At 32.0% G+C, this 15,126-nt stretch overlaps 1 protein-coding gene across 4 annotated transcripts in view; it reads right to left on the bottom strand.

The window, feature by feature from the left end:
- LOC145287966 (filamin-A-like) overlaps nucleotides 1–15,126 on the bottom strand; it is a 311,755-nt gene that overhangs the window by 238,921 nt on the left and 57,708 nt on the right. The window contains exon 1 of one of the 4 annotated variants that reach the window (XM_080135940.1): nucleotides 4,290–4,635. The exons of 2 other annotated variants lie outside the window; for them this stretch is intronic. The gene's annotated coding sequence lies outside the window, so the exon portion shown is untranslated. Of the gene's footprint in view, nucleotides 1–4,289; nucleotides 4,636–15,126 lie in introns of those variants that run through there. One more of the 4 variants, XM_080135938.1, reaches the window with a different exon arrangement.

Below are 15,126 nucleotides of genomic sequence, written 5' to 3'. Positions count from 1 at the left end.
GAGTCAGCAAGGAGATTTAGAGTATTTGCAAATCAATAATTTCATTCCAGATAAATACCATGAATACGTTACCTGAAAGCTCTTCGTTCAAAACTCCTTGGCTCAACATTAACCAGCAGCATGAATTGGGACTAATACTTTAAATGTATTGCCAATGCTGCTGCAAAGAAGATGGGCTCATTTTTTGTTCGAAAATTGCTCACACTTGACAATATATTTTATGTCTACAAAGCTATGATTCACTCATTGTTGCCACCTTCGGGCTAGTGCATCACTAGTCTCTCTTTTTTAAGCGGGATAAAAAAAAAGTCTGCAATCAAATGGGTCCCCCACTAACAACCAAACTTTAATCCCTGTCCAATTGTCACAATCGTGCATTCCTGTGGCTTTTTTCAAGTATGCCTGCTTCCCACCGGACTACAACTTGGATGTCTTCAAGTCCAACGTTAACAAATTCCTAATGAACCGCCCCCTTAAGTAAACACTTCATCAAATCTCCACACTAACGTAATGTACTTGCAATAACCCTTATCCCTGAGTGGCTTTCGGGCCTTGATAAGTGGTGATCTCTGCGTAAAAAAAGTATTTTAATGGAATGTGCTCTGACAAAATCGTAGCACTTGTGCGCTTTCAACATAAATTGTCCTGACTTACGCAATAAGTAACAAAACTTTACTGTTGAAGTCCCTATATGCTAAAAAGCCTTTTATTCTAATAGTTTTTTTCCGTTGGGTTGCTAGAATTTTGAATTCCCCCTATCTCATACTTCTCTGACTCAACAGAAATTTAAATGTAATGTGAACTTACATCTCGCTGCTCAAGTCCCTACATAGTGTCCTTGTAAATATGGTCTCAAATAGTAGCCTCTTATATTAAAGTGGCAGTGTGCCTTGTTAAACGTGAATAAGAGTATAAAAAAAGATTGGGTGAGGATAGTTTAGTAGATTTTGCACAAAATTCTCTAATTCCAACTGATATGAAGAGAGGTTGATCGAAAAAGATCATTTTCACTGATTTTAACCGTACTGAATTTGCTATCATTATGAAACATCTGTTATTTAGAGTGTTAGTTAATTGGCCACGTCTCCAATATTATAGACACGACATTTTCCTCTGATTCAAATCCTCACACCCATATAATTGGGGACTTTACTTCTTATTGGCCCCGTGTCCCAAGCTTCAAAAACAACTAGCTACTTAAAAAAATAGGAAGCTTTACTTTTGGAACTACCATCGTAGGCTTAGTTGCTATAGTGTTATTTACAATTATGCCGGCAAAATTCATACATAGCCCCTATTTATCTGCATCCCAGGAGACAAAGTTAAACACAAAGTCGAATATGGGTAAAATCTATCTTCCCAAAATGGAATAATTTGAATTTTGACAATAGATGTAAATAATCTCGGCATATAAAGGTTTCTTTTTCACTGGGGATAGAAAAGATTAAGCGTAGTTTTAGATAATACGATTGGTTGCTGGCTAAAATTCTGGAACCTTCCTGCAAAGTCGCTTTTTATGACAGCAAAATATTTTTTAAAAATTAACATTATGAACATACGTAAATCTGATCTAAAACTTAAAACCCATTAGCTTATTTATATGATCTTCACATTTATTTAATTGATCGCCTACACGGGTCTTAAAATATTGTGACCGGAGTATCACACTAGCACAATTGTGTGTTGTGTGCGGCCATATGTAATAAAACGATGGTCCCAAGCAAGATGAAAAAAAACAACTTACTACGAACTACCCTAGCTTTAAATTTAAGTGTCAAATTGGTTGTTAAAATTAAATGCAATGCAAAGGCAACTATTTAAGAAATCAATAACTGTGTCCGAACAAGCTAAATTAACTTCATGTGAACAAAAATTATTAACCTTGAATTGAAATCTCATGTTCTTGCAGAATCTGTGATTCTTCCAGCATCGAAAAATGTGTTGAAAATCATGCTTGGCTATAAGATTGAATAAAAAAATTGAGAGATTTATCTTTCAAACAACACAATACATAGAAGGATGCTTGACTTGTCTAATAATATTGACGAAAGTGTAATAACCACATTTCAAAATGGTCTGCCTGCTCTACAAATCGATACATCAGTCGAGACCAGTGATGATGCTCAATTAATTACATTTATACGTGTGATTGATGAAGATGCTATAATTAATCAATTTCTAAGCTGTAAACAATTACAACCACAAAAGGTCAAGATATTTTGGATGCAATTACAATACGCGTCGAAAAAATATGGCTTAATATCTTCAGAGATTTATGCATGGAAATATGTATTGATTTAGCACTATCAATGGTTTGTTCTGGCAAGAGTGTCGCATGTTTAGGGAAGAAACAAAATCCTAACATCGTATGAGCTCATTGTTTTTAAAGAGAAACTTTAGCGTCAAAGATGATACGTAATAAACTAAAGGTGGTGTTGAATGAAATGATTGAAGTAATTAATTTCATAAAACTTATTGCAGAAACGTGAGTTGATTTGCAAGGATTTGGTTTATCATATTTCCGTGCACTATATCATACAAGGTATGATGTTTGTTTAAAAGAAAGGTGCTGTTCGCGTAAATGAGCTTCAGAAAAAGTTGTTTTTTTTACTTTCTTTAAAAATGAAAAACTTGATGCACTTTGTAAGTATCTTACAAATAAATTGTTTATGCCCAAAGTAGAATATTTAAGGGAAATATTCAGACATATTAATAATCTGGATAACAACAACGCAAGGTATATTCTTACCACAACAGATAAATTAATTACTTTTAAGAAAAATTTCGGATTTTAGAATAGAATGGAGGTAGACGATTTGGATATCGTTTCACAGATCACAAAACCTGCATTACCAAAATGTTGTTTGTTATTAGTAAGTGCTTGGCATGTTAAGAAAAAGAAATTTAAGAATGTTTCCCTAGATTAGCATTGGAGAATTTCATTGGATTCGCAATCTTTTCCTAGATTTATCGATGATCAATCGATTATCAATTTTGAGTTATATGAAGCGAGAGAATCGGTAAGCCTTCTCAGTGATCGTGAATTCGAAACGAAGAACGCGCACCTGCCATTAGATTTTTTAATTTCTATTATGAAAGAATGTCTAAATAAAAAAAAAATCATCGTCTTACTGCAATTCGTAGCTTTGCTTATCTACACAATATGAAAAAAAAAACGTGAAAAATTTTAAACCATTAAAGAAATGTATCTTCCTCTTATATTCACTCACACAATAGGAATGAGACACAACTGACATTCATCATTATTATTCTATATGCAGTACTGTACACCTGATATGTTTTATTTATATGAATAAAAATATTTAATATAACCTTTTATCTTTACTTTTTACTAAACACAAAACAGCTTTATAAGTAGAAAATATTCACCTTTGTAATAGTTGTGACGCGAGTATTCAAAAGTTTCAGTAGTGTGTCACCATGTAAAAAAGGTTAGTAACCACTGCTCTATGGTATTTATTATATACTAGCAGTTCAGCCCGGCTTTGCTCGGGTCCTATGTACTGTTCACAACTTCATATGCATATGCATATATATTAAAAAGTTTGGCTCATACCCAGGTAACCTACATCTAATATTTCAAGTGTTTAGACCCAAAATTGGTGGAGGAGTTTGGTAGAGCTTGCAAAGGAAAACTATTTCAACGTTGACCTTTTGGCAGCCAAATTATCGCCAAAAAACTGATTAAAAAGCTTGCTGCATGTCTGAATACCTTTTATGTAAAATTTCAAATGTTTAGACCCAAAATTAGCTGAATAGTTTGGTAGAGACCGCAAAGGTCAAATCTTTCGAACTTTGATCCCTTGGTAGCCAAATTTCTGGCCGAAATCGATTAAACGGATTTTCCCAAATCTTAATACCCTTTATGTCAAATCTTGAGACTGTAAACTGAAAACTGACAGAGTAGTTTGGTGGGAAATGTACTCACACAGACATACACACACAGACAGACAGACAGACAGAAAATTTCACTTTTATAGATATATAGATTAGAAGGTAATATCCTAGCACTGATATTGACGTTAGCCTCATACATCAGAGTACGCTGTCTCTTCTGTGCAATAGCTGTTATACAGTGCAGAGGGTGCAACCTAATAGAAATGTGTATTTTTAATCTAGCTCCTGTTACTAATGGTAAGGAAGGAGCAGATTGAGATAGAGAGAACCATTTAAATTGGAAACACTAATCACTACGTTAAGTATATTAAATATTAGCTTTTAATAATAAATTAAACGTAATGTTAGAAACAGGTAAAATGTATACATACCTGTTGAATAGCATTAATCCACACGGGCCCGTGTTAAATTCCACGTTAGGGAAATAAAATTTAAGAACACATCAGTTGTAAGGAAAGAAAAAAACTGGGAGTTGTCATCGGATCATTTTTTGTTATTGTGAGCACAATTTGCGGGGGAGGCTGTGATATGAATGCTAAAAAAACTCACTGATCTGGTTTGCAAATATTTATGTCGGTTTGTTCGCTTTTCTTTTCATTTATTTTTCATTTACTTTTCCCCTTCAACGAGTCCTGTTTTTGTTGTGGCGACTGTCATGGTACGCCATGGTTCACAGTCGCCTGCATTTGTTGCCTTGTGCAACATGTCGGATCTCACAGGAAATTGCGAGGTCACGTGACATGGCTTTTGAAAGACTCTGAAAACCAAAAAGGCAATCCACAAATAACCAGATTGACAACAGTTAAAGGTGAATGGCTGCCGTACTGATTAACAATGATGGTAAGGGGATAAGGAGAAAGCGTGTAGAAAGGGGGAAAAGGAGATAGCTAACGACGGAGCTATTCTGAGCATTACTCAAACACTTAAGAAACAAATATAAACACACGCAAACACGCGTGGATCGAGGTTCACATACGCCCTGACTAAGAAAGAGAAATACGAGGGACTACTAGCGTTTATTGAAGCATACGGAGAAAAGTGCATGTAAATAGGTAGCCATACTACTGGTATTTAAATATACATTTAAAGCAAAGCAAACGAATGAAACATTATAAAATATACACTGTCGGTCATCAAGAAAACTTTGAAAAGATGTTCTCTGGAAATTGTTGAAGACAATTCACAGCAAGAAAGTTGTGCAACTTCATTTTCCAACACGTACACGCAGTCATATATATCTATAATATAAAGCTGAATGTCTGTGTGTGTGTCTGGTCACGAATAGGCTCCTATATGGTTGACTATTTTAAAAAAACTGATTACATATAATGATAGAAGATGTATTGAGACACAGGAATATGTATATTTGATCTGGCAGAATGGTGGTTCATTAAAATTGTGGGGTCTTCGTTCGCGCCTGGTCCACAAAGTATGGAAATAAAAAATTTAAAAATTAAAAAAAAAATGTTTACAAGTGTTTTTGATATAGATGTACATAAGAATACTTTGATAAGTATGTTTCAACTTAAATAGGGATGGTATAATAAAATTCTGGGGCCTGCGTTCGCGCCTGGCCTCTAAAGAATGGAAATAGGCACACACTTCAATAAATACTTTTCGTATCTATCTACGTAAGTATACTTTGATAATTATGTTTCAGTTTGAAGAAATATGGTATAATAAAATTATGGGGTGTTCGTTCTCTCCTGACCTCCATAGAATGGAAATATGTCACAAAGTTTAACAAGGTTTTTTAATATAGATCCACAGAATATTATTATAAGTGTTTCAGTGTGAACAGGTATGGTATCATAAATTATAGGGTTTATCTATTTTATTTTTACTTTCATCATATTTTGCTTTGGTTTTGATACCCCCAAATTCGAAGCTATATCTTTACAACTATTCCTTTTCATAACCTATCATACTTTCAGAAATCAGAGTCCATTTTCTGTAGGCTGTTTTTGAACCCAGTCAACGATGGGTACTTTTGCTAGTATATATATATATATATATATATATATATATATATATATATATATATATATATATATATATATATATAATGGTTTCCTAGAAGTAAGTCCAATGAAATTCGTGTAGTTTTTAAAGAGTGATCAATAGAGGACGGATATGGTATATAGTCTGTTTATTATACTAACAGGATTGGTTATATATATGCATACATCTTTCAGTTGAAGCCTAATTCAAGGAGACAACTTCATCAAAAATACGTAGCGATATTGAAAAAATAGTCAAGATTACATTCGTTTCTTTATAAGATATTTGGGTGTGTCTTACGCTTTGGAAGAAAGTGGGGTGCATATTTTGTGAATGTAAGCAGTAGGGATTTTGGAGAGAGAGATGTGGTGAAGGAAGAAAGTAGGGGTGAGGAAGTAAGTTAAGAGGGGAAAGTACGATTTCATGTGGTGAAGCTGGGTATTGGTAGTATTTTAACTCGGTGGTTATTTATTGGTCTAAGTTCTCGCTTGGATCTGAAATAATATTATACCCTCATCGCTCTTAACTTCCCGATCTTTGGTTTTTATGGTCGTTGTTTCCTTTCTGTTTTTAACAATGTTATATATATATATATATATATATATATATATATATATATATATATATATATAAAACATTGCTAAAAACAGAAACATTCTGTATATACCATATTTTATTTTTTCTATTTTTCTTATTACCTCTTTTGTGTGAAAATCAAAAAATAATGCAAGTCCCATAGGTGTTACAAACACTTTCGATCTGGCGTGGAATCGTCTTCGAGTGAGGAAACTAATAAACTAATAGGCTGAAAAAGCTGGGGAAGAAAAGGACTCTCTCTAGCCGCACATGTCAGCATTTTCACACAGTGATAAGTACAGCTGTGATAATAGAATATTATTTTCATTTTTTTTACTCTCAAGAATACATCCGACACAGTAAGACACAGTTAATCAACCGAGAACCACATCCGTCAATAAAAAAGCATGTAAGATATTAACAGATATATACTCAAGAGTCAAAACAATGAAAAGAATATGCTGTTGCCACAGCCCTAGTGATAAGCCAGAATATCTGGGAAGACCGTTAGTAAACTGAATTCTTGGGTTAAAATTTGGGTATTTCATAATATTCCCTTATTCACGTGATCCAAATTCAGCTAGTTATCACTAGTGATGCGGAGGTCATACAGAGTCTGGAAAAATCAGGCTTTAACAAATGGCGATGTCGAACGTCTGTCGTTGATGAACTGTACAGTGCCAACATTTTGTCGTGAATTAGGAACTCTGAGCCATTTATTAAAAAACTTACTGATTAGGTGCTACATTATATCAACTTTTGTAAGTAACACTTTATATACCTTGGCCATGATAACACTTGTGAATTAACCCAAAGTAAATGCATTGTAATTTGTATTTGTTTAGGAAGGTACATTTATTAATAGATCGTAATCCACGTGTCATAATTTTTGTCAGAGTCTTGACAACGATGTCCATCAGTCAGAAGTAGAGTAACAGCAGCAATCTGATATATATTTCATAAGAATAGGATATATTAAGTTTTAATTAGGTTTTGCTCTCACAGACATTGGTGCCCTGCCCATTGAAGTTATTAACTTTATGTCCAAAAAATTCAGTGCTCAAAGTTAAAACGCCGGAATGGACTAAGTTTACATAAATATGGAATGGAAATCAGTAATCAGAAAACGAAATACTAAATCATATAGAAATCATTTATTAAGAAAAAAACTTATTTTAGTTTTAACACTTCTTGTGCCATCATGAAACAATACAAAAATAATAAATTTTCATTTTTTACATTTTTATAAATAGTTTTCTGTGATGTAATATTGTGTTATCACGAAAAAAAACTACTGAGAATTTTGTAATTTACATTTTTATAAATGGTGTCGTTTTGAAATGATATATTTATGTGTTTCACAAGTTTTATCACACAATTTTGTCATAAATAATGTATGAAAGTTTTTTAACCCTTCGTGTGTTATTAAAAAAAACGTATTTTAAATAATTGTATAAAACGTTTCTTAAAATAAATAGCATTTCATCATAAATAATATATTAATTTTTTAAATAAAATATTTCCATATGAGTATATTTTAAATATTAAAACATATATTTATGGAAATGTAAAAATAAAAGTTTATTACCTTTTAGTGCTTCATAAAACAGGAAGTGGTTCCATATGGTTTCGTTTTTCGTTTAATGTTAAGTAACTTTCGTTCCATAGTTAGGTAAAATGAGTCCACTTAACTTTATCAAACTCCAATCTTAAAAAGGTCCTCGTTGACAACATAAAAATTATACAACATGAAAATAATATTAAAAAAATATAAATTCTTGAAGCGTCATATATTAGAACCCTTCAACCCACTATAAAGTATATTGCATTCGAGAAAAGCAGCAACGTTCTAAAATGTCTTGCGTCGTTCGTATTGGGCGGACTTTATTAACGGTGTCCACGAACTTGCTGATTTTAATACTTGAATTTTAATCGACCTATATTTTTAATCGACTTTTCTCTATATTTTAACTTATCGTCGTTTACTATATATTTTAGTTTTCACTTTTAATTCTCATTTTCGCTCCTTCGGACTTTTTACTTTAACACCTGATGATGATTCGTAGACGAATTGGAAGCGCTCGTGAGAGCAACAACTATGGAACGCTTATTAATATTTTTGATTTTGATATAAAAAAGTTTATACGGAAAATCGAAAAATTAAAAAAGGAATCATAAAGCACAGTGTCTCCGTTACATTTAATAATATTTGCTTGAATATATATATATATATATATATATATATATATATATATATATATATATATATGAGAACACATCTGTGATCATGTCTATTCCTACAATGAATACATACGAGGGAGTGCCCCGTAAATTTAAATGTATTTACATGTACAATTTTGCATGGGAACATAATAGGAGTAGTTCTGTGTCTCTAGTAGTGCCTTAAAGGGACTAACGACAATCATTTTCTTATATGTTATACAATGAAATAAATCGATTTATGTGGGTTAGCTTAAGACTATCAGCATTTATCAAAATAGTTCAGTGAGAAACATATCTGTCCGATTACATCAAGACAGTTGTTTAGGTAATTCTGCTGTATATATATATATATATATATATATATATATATATATATATATATATATATATATATATATAAGAGTCGATTATGATTTGTTCAGTACTCAAATCACAAAGTACTGTGGCGATGCTGAACGAATAATGAAAGTAGTTCCTTATTAAAGAATACATACGGCATGAATTGTAATTGAAAATCACGAAGAACAAATTCACAGAAGAGAACAGGATTGTAATATAGAGACAATGTACATATATGGCATTATGCATGGCGGAACATTTGCTGTAATTAAGATGCCTGCGAGCAGAATGTAGTACAGAACGAAAGGCAACGTTATAGCTTGGATTTTTCAAGGAGGATGATGGTTTAGAAAGAAAAGTTATCAATGATAATGATGACGACGAGATGGAGAAGGAAACATTGTAAATAAAGGAAGCAGAGCAATTAGTCTTTAACACCCACATCAGGGTATGACACAAGGTTATTTAATTTGAAGGGACTCAGCCATAACTGACATAATTAGGAAGCCGTATTACTAAAAGTCACGTGGCTTGCAAACGTCACAAGATATAGTTCAACGGACACACGGTATTGACTATGATGAAGGATGATTTACTTCTGCTTTCATTCTACAGGGAAATCGCTAAGGTATGCATAAAACTGGTCCAAAAAGTAATGCATTTTTTTAAATGGATACAAAATTATTTTATATTTGAACACGTGTAATTAAAAGGAAGTATTTTTGTGGAAAAATACTATGAAGTTTTAAATTTGTTTAAACTGCATTTAATTACGAATTTATACCTGACTTTAATTTTAAGTAAAACTGCACCAATTTTCAAATAATTCTTAAATGAGATTTTTTAAAATGTTATTTCTTTTCTACATAAACATAACGTTGATTTTTTTTAACTTTATATTTTCTGATTAAGTTAATTGTTGTTCAGGTAGTTGAAATGTAAAATATTCGTTATTAAACCTGTTAACAAATAATTTTAGGTTAGATTTTTTCATTCTGTACTCTTTATAATAAATAAAAGTTTTATTCATATATTTGGGATGATTTATATATATATATATATATATATATATATATATATATATCAGGAGCCAATAAAAGTTTAGTTTCGACTGTGATCCTAGGATAAATGTTTTTAACTGTATTTCTTTTCTGTTATGTTCATTATAAAACTTTTTGTATAAAAATAATGTTCCTATTTTATTATTTCCGTCAGGACGTCTTGTATTTGGATGATAATATTTTCAAAAGTAATTTTTATTCTCGTTAAAAAGTATAAGTCACGAAACACAAACATATTTCCATAAAAAACCTGTAAACTAAAACTGTTTGCATATTTATTCCTGAATAGTTTTAAATAAATTTATACAGAATACGGACCGTACTGATACAATAACCTTATTATTTAAAAACCAATTCTTAAAATTATCCAAGGGAAATGTCTATACGTTTAATTAGAAAAGAAATGTTTTGAACAAGTAAATTTATATTTAAATTATCATTTTGAATTTAAATAATTTGTATTTTTAAATTGTTTTTATTTCGTTTTCATTAAACATGTATCGTGTGCTTATGTTTTTTAACAATTGTTCATCGTTAGATTTTAATTTGGTTGTTTAATTAATTATTATTATTCCCTAAACTCATAATTCAGTTGTTGCAGTATTTTATTTTCTCTTGCTTTGCATACATAAGTCTCGTTTTACTTTTTGTTTTTTTGTATTTTGTCTAAATTTATCCTGTATATAATATTTTGCTTGTAGAAATTCCCCTCTGGACCAAATTACCGTAGGTTTGCAATAACAGATGCCACATACAAATTCATTGTGATTAGACAATTATCCACTACATTATGTACCTTTACAACTTCATTATCGACAGATTTAGGCCTTGAAATCATCACTATCACCAATATCATTAGAGAAAGTACTTCCTATTTTCCCCTCTAATTCATAACTGCTCTCAGCGCCCCCACTCTACACTGCGTATAATTACACACAGTAGACTTGTATTGTCCTGTCACCCTTATTAACTGAATCATAAACCTATAGAAATAACGTTAACTTCCAATTTTCAGAAAATAACGATTTCTCTCTTCGCAAATTCCACCCTTTTTCGTTGGATATCAGCTGTAATACTCTTATTCCAGATTTTAAACCTTAAACAAAAACGAAGGATCCCAGAGTATATACAATATGGCGTCTAAAAGACAAGCATTACACCACATACACACATGACACAAACATCACTTCTTGACCACTCGCATATATTTAAACAAAGCCAACAATAAAACTTACTGAATGGCTACAGCTTACTTTGCATTTAGTTTGTCATTTACTCTTTCTTTTCACTCTCTTTCACTCACTCTGTCTATCTCTAAAACAAAAACTGCACGAATTAGTCCTTTTAGCGCTATTATTTTATTTTTAAACTTACGGTTATTATAAACTAAATAAATACACACATCGTTTTCCACGTTCATTCGTTTTCATATTAAACCATAACTTTTTTATTTTTTTATGTTGGAGAGTAGGGGCGTTTCAGCTTCGCTAGCTGCTATAACAAAAAAAAACAAACACGGCATACAGTTCCTCTCTCTCTCTCTCTCTCTCTCTCTCTCTCTCTCTCTCTCTCCCTCTCTCTAAAAGAATTTAACGAATTATTCCTTATAGCGCTATTATATATTTTTGTACATACGGTTACTTTAAACCAAATACATACTCATATCGTTTTCCATGTTCATTCGTTCTCATATTAAACCATAACTTTTGTCTTTTTTTAAAATATTTTATTGGAGAGCGTGGGCATTTGAATTTCGCTAGCTGCTATAACACACAAAAAAAACAAGACGTAATGTTCCGCTCTCTCTCTCTCTTTCTCTCTCTCTCTCTCTCTCTCTCTCTCTCTAGCTCTCTCTCTCTCTCTCTCTATCTCTCTCTCTCCCTAAAAGACTTCTGGCGCTATTACTTTCTCACATTATTAACTTTAGAGAGGATTCTATACCTTCCTCCCAGGCTTCCTTTTGTGAGAGGGTGTAAATAATGCATAGTTAAGTTTACAAGAACCTATTTCTTGGGAGGTAGGGTCTATGTTTCTTCTGTTTCCCCCCCCACACACACACACATTTTGGCTTCTACGACATTTTGTTTTCTTTTTGTGGCAAGTCGGGGAAATTTCCACATTAAATCCTATTCCTAAATTTCCTTGAGAATGACGAATTTTATAAGTTATCAAGTATAATCATTAAGACAAGGTCATTTATATTTGGTGCAGGCAGGTACTTTTCAATATATAAATACCTGCATTCTACACTGTAATTCACTTGCATAGGTTGGAGGTGTCTATTCCGACAGCCCTTCTTAAAATGGGAAGGTTTGGGTCTATTCCGAAAACGATTCTAACATGGGGAGGTTGGGTGTGGCCAGTAACAACAACCGTACTTTACTTTTTTACACGAGGGGGGGGGCTACCACCAGGCAACGCCGGTTAACGGGTCCTGCTAGTATTAAATAAATCGAATCGTGTCCTTTTCGTTTTTTATGCAATTTTTAAGTAAACAAATTGCTGTCGTCAAAATCCAGTAAACAACGAAATGTTTATTTATAGAATGTTATTTCGCAGAAACAATACAATTTTACCCATTTTAAATTAATTTTTGTTTGTCTATTCTTTTTTTAATTTTTTTAATTAATATTAAATAATTTCAGTCTCAGTCCAAATCATGTTCCTTGGGGGGTTTTTTTTCAATGCAATATTTTTTTTTAAAGTTTTCTAATGTGTTTTGTAAAAATCTTTCATTCCCTATTGACAGTCTGACTGTTCGGCAAATCTTGTTTGCTTGAACCTAAGGCATGGCGTTATTTTTCCGTAGACAAGCCTTCTATTTATCTTACGACGACCATAAAGCGGCGAAGTGAGAATCATTTTTTAAAATAATTTACATGATAATCCAATGTTTCATCGATTTTAGGCGCAACAAATGACCGAACAAAATGTAGATATTTTAGTTTGTTTTTGAAACGTGTGTTTTTGACGTTAAATGATGATATTTGCCAAACATATGATTATAATGATGTCACATTGTCCCTGTTAACCTAAATCAAACCAAACCATTGTAGTTTAAGCTTTATTCATAAAGAAGAGAAAAATCAATAGAATAGCGTCATGCTTTGTTTCAATTTGAAAAAGTGAATCTCAATTAAAGATTTACGAAAACGTGTAATTATTCACATAAAAAGTAATTTATTCTTTTTATTTCTTACTTAATCTTTCATCTTCGCTCAATAGCAACGTGTATGTTGCATATCGACCGTAAATGATTTCCAATTTGCATACGATATTCGCGCTGCTCTTAAATGGAGATACTTTGGAAAGGAGGTTGAATTCTAAAAATATCAGCAAATCTTTAACACAAAATAAGAAAGAAAACGAATTATTACGAAAATGAGTTCTTTTAAGTCATTAAGTGATCCAAATTTATCATATAATCAAGTAAAAGAGTTCTTAGTTATTTTCTATTTTTCTATTTAATCTTCAGCGAGATTTATCACAAAGCTTCTGTTATATGTTTTAATTTAACTAATAATGTAATAAAATAACTGCAAACTTTTAATAGTTTAGAATTCAGAATATATATATATATATATATATATATATATATATATAATCATTTCCACAGCCAGACAACGTCGCAGTTCACAAGAGCCAAGAAAGCCAACAAACCGGAAGTCCAAGACGCGAGTTTCGCCCTTATCTGGGCTTATCAATTAGACACATCTGAACTCGGGATTTCAAACCCGAGCCTCTTGCATGCTTGGCGAACACTCTCCCAACTGTCTAATTAGTGGAATGAACTTATCTCATACCGAACAAGGGACGTGGTCATCCAACCAGTAATAAGCCAAGCCGACGTCTCACAAGTAGGAATTTTATGCTGGTAATTACGATGCCATCACGACCTAGCGAGCAATCAGTAATAGAATCTTCAGAATGTGAGAGAATATATAATTATTTCCACAGCCAAATTACTATATATATACCGTATCTCTCTGTTGCTTGATTTGTATAAATATATTTTCATACCTCACTACTTGGGTCTACTCACGTACTGAGTACTGTTGAAGTAAATACTGAAAATCGATATATAAAATATTTCTTCTCACAGAATTTTATGTGGATACATGAAATATATATATATCATTCAAACACTACCGTGTTTGAATATATGGTTAAGTGTTCGTTTTACTCATTTAGAACTTATTTAAAGCTTCACCACCTACTCATTTTGCGACCAAATTTCAAACAATTTTTATGGTTCATAGGTCACCTACTTTTTGAAAAAAAGCTTTTCAATTTTCGTTCATTAAAATAAAAGTTATAATAAAATTACTGGGTTCAAATGTCCTCAGAATTAGTAAGGAACGCGAGAGCGGGTTCTTCTGATTGGCTGTTGGTTACCATAGCAACTTTTTCGTCGTCGACCCCTTTATAAATCATAGCGGGAATGTCACTCGCATGGCATCTTATTTTGGTTATATAGAGAGAGTTAACAAAGGTGATGCTCTTTGCTGTGCTAGCACTGGTAATATTTCGTTTACAAATTCGCCCATTAATTCTGTTTTTCTCTTGTTTTTGCCCCTTCTTTCTGTTTATTAATTACGTCTTTTATTTTTTTTTTATTTAGTCAATTTAAGAAGTTGATAATCATTTTTTATGGATTTGTGACAATGCATACGACATTGAACTCAAAAAATATTATTTCAAAGCAAATCTAATATTTCTCCCGGTTCCGATATAATTACCGATTCCAATTCTTTATAAATATTTAGATATTGAACTGCAAACTTGCTATTTTTCCAGTAAAAAAAGAAAACATGTCAAATGTCCATTATTTTCTAAAACGTAAATACACACTTGGTGAGGGGAGTCGATATATACATTTAAGTTTTACTGGGGATTCAAAATCAATAAATATTGATTATTTTATTATCACTACAAGCAATGGAAGATTTTGTTTTAAATAAAATAAATAAAAAGATAAAAGAATCGCTTTTGGCATAGGAAAATTGGC

Source organism: Euprymna scolopes, chromosome 11 (genome assembly GCF_053919585.1).
Source record: "Euprymna scolopes isolate OS-2025 chromosome 11, ASM5391958v1, whole genome shotgun sequence".
Lineage (NCBI taxonomy): Eukaryota > Metazoa > Mollusca > Cephalopoda > Sepiida > Sepiolidae > Euprymna > Euprymna scolopes.
This window is presented reverse-complemented; position numbering and strand designations above follow the sequence as displayed.